Consider the following 6052-nt stretch of genomic DNA (forward strand, 5'->3'; position numbering starts at 1 on the left):
CATAGGGTAGCTCAATTTTTAACTTGTTAAGGGACCTCCACACTGTTTTCCAGAGTGGCTGTACCAACTTGCATTCCCACCAACAATGTAGGAGGGACCCCCTTTCTCCACATCCTCTCCAACAATTGTTGTTTCTTGCCTTGTCTATTTTTGCCGTCTAACTGGCGTAAGGTGGTATCTCAGTCAGCTTCTTCTTAACCTGGTGTTCTAGTGGTTCTCCACCTGGAGAGGCCCCCGAATCATCTACAGAGCTTGTCGAACATGGGGTGGTGACAGGCTTACTCCAGGCCTACTGAGTCAAAATCCCTGGTGTCCATGCCAGGGACTCTGGGATTCTTTATTTGACGAACTCTCCTGGGAGCTCCAGCGCCACCCACACCGAGAATCGTTGCACAAACCAGTTATGCTCAAATGTCAGGTGGATCAGGATCACCGGGAGGACTCATGGAACCAAACCACAGGCCTGTGCTCTCAGCATCCGGGTAGTAGATCTGGCTGGGGCCTGGGAATGGGGATTTCTATCGAGCTCACCAGTGATTCTAGTGTTTAGGGTCCAGGATCCACATTTCGAGAACCACTAAACGACTATCTGGCTGAGTCACACTCAGAGTGACACTCAGCCTAAGAGGGCATTTTGTTCTCGGATCCATGGCAGAGCACCAGGGGTGGTTGGAGACGTCATTTCTCCGGGTTCTTTGTGGCGTCTCTCCATAACTCATCTGGAGCATGTCCCCATCCCCTCGGCTGTGGCAGTAACAGACCGACGTCCAGTGTTATCCCTCACCTTTGTTCTATGCGGTGTTGTCCAGCTCTGGCTCAGCCCTTTAGGCAGTCCTTGGTCACTCAAGACGCTGCCTCAAAAATGGGCCCCCTCCCCGTATTCCAGTCTCCCCCTCCCTCCAACACTCCGTCGAGTTGCAAAGGCTGACTTTTTGCAGGCTGTTTCATAGGAAGATGGAGACGTCCTCACACAGTGCTCACACACCTCATCAAAATCTCCACCTTAGCTGTCTCCTTCTCTCCTCACCCGCCCCTCACCAGGTTTTCTGTCTCTTTCTTCCTCCTGTTGGTGCCCTCCCTGCCAATTTGCATCCCCCTGCCTGAGTCAGTCCAACAGCCCCATCTTCCCTCAGCAACTGAGGGGTCCTCTTTAGAATCCTTCCATCTTATTTACTTTTTAAAAAGACTTTATGTATTTACTTATTTGTCAGAGAGAGAGAGAGCACAAGCAGGGGGAGCGGCAGAGGGAGAGGGAGAAGCAGACTCCCTGCTGAGCAAGAAGCCTGATGCGGGACTCGATCCCAGGACCCTGGGATCATGACCTGAGCTGAAGGCAGATGCTTAACCCACTGAACCAACCAGGCGTCCCAGGATCCTTCCTCTTCAGAAGTCAGGAGGGGATTGTTTAAAATCTCTCTCTCCCCCCACCCTCACCCTACCCCACCACAGAGAGCTGAGAAGACAATCCAGGGCACTCAGAACGTCTTAGTTAGAGCGGTGGGCGGAGGCCATTGTTAGAACGCACCCACAAAGCTCAAACTGCCAAGGACTGCAGTGCCACTCCCCAGCTGGGGGCCTTTCCTATGACTCTTGCCCTGGCCCCGTTTTAGAAGTTATTCTCCAGCCCCAAGCACAGAAAGGACCTCTAAGACTACTGGAGACTGAACATAGGAGGCGGTTCAGGTGTGCTGTCTCCCTGAACCAAACTTCATAAGAGGTCATTCTGTGAGTCTCTCTCCTGCCCTTGCGGAATCTCTCTCTATCCTTGGGAAATTCAATGATCTAAAACTCAGAAGGACCCAAACTGTAGAGAAGTGTTGAAAGAGAAGAAAGAAAATATATTAAGCCTAGCAGCTAAAATATGTCCTTTCGAAGTTTTGCATGGGCGTAAAATTTTTCAAACTAGCATAAAGCGGTCACCAACCGAACTATTAATGTGATCTTGTAAATGGCCACTGTCCTTCCCTTGTGCCTCTAGTCGTTAAAGGCGTCCAGCTGCAGTCCAGCTCCTCAGTGGACCAGTGTCACAGTGGACTTGGGGTCGCATCTTCTCTATTTGCTCTGCCCTGTATTTTTGGACATCAATGGTCTTTACATTTACTAACGAAGATGGATGCAAGTTTCAGTGCGATTGCCATCGCTGGCTGATTACTTATCAATATGTTTCAAGCAGGGATTGATTCCAGGATCACAGAGGCGGCAGAAATACAGACATATGGTTGAAATTTGTCTTTAAATGCTGATACCTCTGACTAAAGACTTTAGCGCTATGTCCTTTCGCCTGCTGGGTGAGTGAAATACTTTTCCCCGGGCACTAAGGCTAACATTCTTCCTTCTCATCTCCCCGAAGTGTGAACCAGCTGGACCTCTGTTTAACAACTTCTGTGAAGTGTTGTGCTCTGACAGCTTGGTTGATGGATGGAGCTGTCAGCATATCCTCAATCCAGAGACGAGGAGGACATTGCTTTGCCTATCACCTCTATAAATCAGATGAATAAAAATTAGTAACAAGCGAGGCCCAGGGGTGTTTTCTCATTTTAGTATTCTTCATAGATTGTAATCTTTGAAATGTGCTTAAGGAAAAAAAAATTACTTTAACGTTCCTTTGCTTTAAAGAATTAGCATTGATTTACTCTATGGAAGAACCGCTCAAGAGCAAGACACGGGGAAGTCCGTCCTATACGCACAGAGCTGTCCTCCTGCTGTGGGATCATATGTCTCGGGGTGTTGGAGGTCTGATCTGAAGTGCAGCGAGGGAGATGTGAGAGGAAGTACCAACACCAGAGGGGAACTGGGCAGACTGGGCAGGGCAGGGATGAGAGGTCAAAAAGAAATAACCAAGGGTACCTAGGAAAGAGGGGAGCCTTTCCTTGCCCATCAGAGATGATTACTTCCACAGCTCCTAGCATATTTCTTCACAAATCTGCCTACTTGTTTCCATGTCAGGTCCCCATCAGTGGCCTCTGAATCCCTTGATAGCAGACCTGAGACTTGTTCATCGCTGCGTTCCCAGGTCCCTGGCCCTGCGGTCCCGTAGCAGGGACTCGGTCTGGGGTCAATGAAGAAATGAATGGGTTCAGGTACTTTAGCAAAATAATTATGGTAAGTCTGGATGGGGAAAAGAACTCCACAGCCTGGCAGAACTATGTAGGAAACATTACCCAGATGAGGAACATGTAAGAAGGCACTGGGAGGTGTAAACTGCTCCAAGAACATGGTCTCTCATCCCTTCTTCTCAGCTGAGAAGACAGAATCTGTACCTTGCAAACAGAGGGCGCCGTGAGAGTTACACATCGAGCTCTTCGGTGGGCAAGAAGTATCCAGCAGGCTGTACATTTTTCTAGGTCACCTCACTCACCACCATGACCTACTCCCAGCTGGCGTGCACGGCATCAGAATTCTTTCCCATTTCCCAAGGAAAGGGCATGACGAGCAAGTCCCTCCCTTGGGAGTTGGGGGAGTGTCACGCCAGCGGCGATGCGGCTTCTCGCTCTGCCTGGCCCTACTATGTTCATGTTACTTAACGCTCTAGGGCCTCAGCTTCTCCATCTGCACAATGTGACAGGCCGTGTGCTTGGCTGCCAAGCAAGACTTGGATACAAAGTAAGATGTTGTCAGGGAAGTCTGGGAGGCGTCTGCATGGCAGAGGGGTAAAAATAGCCAAAAGGCAGATAAATGCAGTCAAATATTTTGTCATGTGCGCTGCCTTAAAATGTTCACTACTCCTCATGAAAATGGAAAGATGTCCTTTTGCAGGGTGACAGCTGCTGTGGGTTGCAGGAAGCTGCTGTCTGCTACTGATACACAAATGACAACTTCCTCTGAATGGATCCGGGTATTTATTGCCTGGAGCAGATTTATGATTAATTTTTTGCTCATTTTTTTTTTTTGACTACTGAAAAAGGTTTGGCTGGAGTGGGTATATTTCCCTCTTGACCAAACCCTTTTGGTGTTTTGAAAACTTTCCAAGTGAGAAAATGAACCCTTTTACCAGCTAGAATCAGATACTCAAAACACAAGACAAAAATAGCTCCTTGGGAAGCCTGGCGAGCTGCTTCGCTCCGCCCCCAGGACGGTGAACCCCTCAGAGGGAAGCCTGGCGAGCTGCTTCCTCCGCCCCCAGGACGGTGAACTCCTCAGAGGGCCTTGCCTTGCAATGAGCTATCTCCCCGAGCTTTGACTAGAGCCGGTCCTTCTCGCTTTTCATTTGGGACGTCCTTGTTATGACCCCTGCAAAGTTGCTGTGATTATGGGAAGGGAAGTTGGGTGTGATCCAAATGACAAAGGGCTCTTTCCAAACCGTCTGTGTGGAGGTGTTTTCCCCATTGAAGGGATCAATGCTGCAATTTAACTCTCCCTATTTCTAATAGGAGCTTGTGCGTTCACTTCTCTTTCCTGGGCAGCCTAGTAAATCTGATGACTCAGTATGCCAATGGTCATAACAACAAAAATCACAGTGTTGATATTAGAAGCTAACATTCAATGAATAGAGGCCAGCCACCTTAGGTGCATGTGTAAACATCATTCCATTTAATCCTCATAACAAATTCATGAAGCAGATGCTATTAATAGCTATTAATAAACCCCCACCTATACACCTGGGGAAAATGAAGCTCAGAGAAGCTATGTGACTCCCCCAAAATCTCGTGGCTTAAAAATGGCAGGCAAGAATTTAAACTCAGGGCTGTCTTTCCAGAATCTAAGTCCTTAGCCAGTGTGCCGTGCCGAGCAAATGGTGTCAGGCATGGCATCCTTCAGGGCCATCCGTACTGCAATTCTGGATCTCAGTCTCTCCCAGCATAACCCTTTACTGTTTTGATTTCAAACAAACTGTTCAAGGGTGAAGCTCGCCTAGAGGGGAAGCCTTCAGTGCAGGATGCAGTCAGGAAGTATGAGGTTCAGGTGGCTAAAAATCTAGCCCCCAGGCTTCCTGGGGAGCCACAACTCCTTCCTGGTCTTGACAAAGGACAGGCACGCAGAGGACTAGGGCCTGGGAATCAGCATGGCTGGCTTTATTCCTATTCGTTTGGAAGTGTGCTAGGCATTTTGGATGCTCATGCAACATCTCCGGGGCTTAATTTATTCTTCTTGAAGTTGAAGACCGGGGGTAAGTGCAGGTTCATCAAGCATCGTTGTTGGCAGGAAATCCACAATTCAGTAGAGGGATTAAGGTGCCTTCATCCTGCGACGGGACACGAGTTCACAGTCAACAGAGATGCACGATGCTTTTTCTCAGATATCACTCCGTCTAGTCTTGGCAGTACTTGTTTGCAGGGAGACGTTAAAGCTCAAAGGATAAGGCTACCTTGGGAAGATCTAGAAAGACTGGAAATCATTTACGAATCGGGCCATCCACGGTTGAAGAGCTGGTTTTACTTGGATGGAAGTGGATGGGAGTACGTGCATTTCGGTCTCTGGTCACCAGCTTTACGGGAAAGAGAAGCAGCAGTGGCTACAGCGCGCATCCTCATGGGTTCTGGACTTCAGCAAGGGTGGTCTGCCCTTGAAGTCTATGGTCCCTTGGTGTCTCCCCAGACTTCCGCTACACCAGTCTACTCTATGATTCTGTGAGCACTAGTTCCCTGTATTAGATCTATTTCTGCTTCAAATACCTGGAATGTCTTTCTGCATTAAACTCATACACGCTATTACCATTTCCGTTTTATAGACAAAGCAATGAGGCCAACACAAATTAAGTACCATACCAAAGGTCACCCAACTATTAGGTGGTAGAGCTGGATTTGCACCCAGATGTATCAGACCCCAAGGCCTATGTGCTTAACCACTACACTTTATTGTCTCTTGTTCTCCATCTGAAACTGGCCCAAACTAATGCAGACTGTTCAGTTCTTACTATTCAAGGGTACTCCTAAGACTGGTCCACCGCAATAGAATATATGCTTTCAAGATGAATGGGTCAGAACTATGGCCACTGGTTTTACCAAGGTCAAACTTTTGCCTTGATCTCATTAACCAAGGTATTCTGAATGAGGTAACTCGAATTCCTCAAATCATTCTATCAGCTCTGAGTTTTCTATAGATCTTAAAAAGT

Source organism: Ursus maritimus, unplaced genomic scaffold, assembly GCF_017311325.1.
Source record: "Ursus maritimus isolate PB19 unplaced genomic scaffold, ASM1731132v1 scaffold_25, whole genome shotgun sequence".
Classification (NCBI taxonomy): Eukaryota; Metazoa; Chordata; class Mammalia; order Carnivora; family Ursidae; genus Ursus; species Ursus maritimus.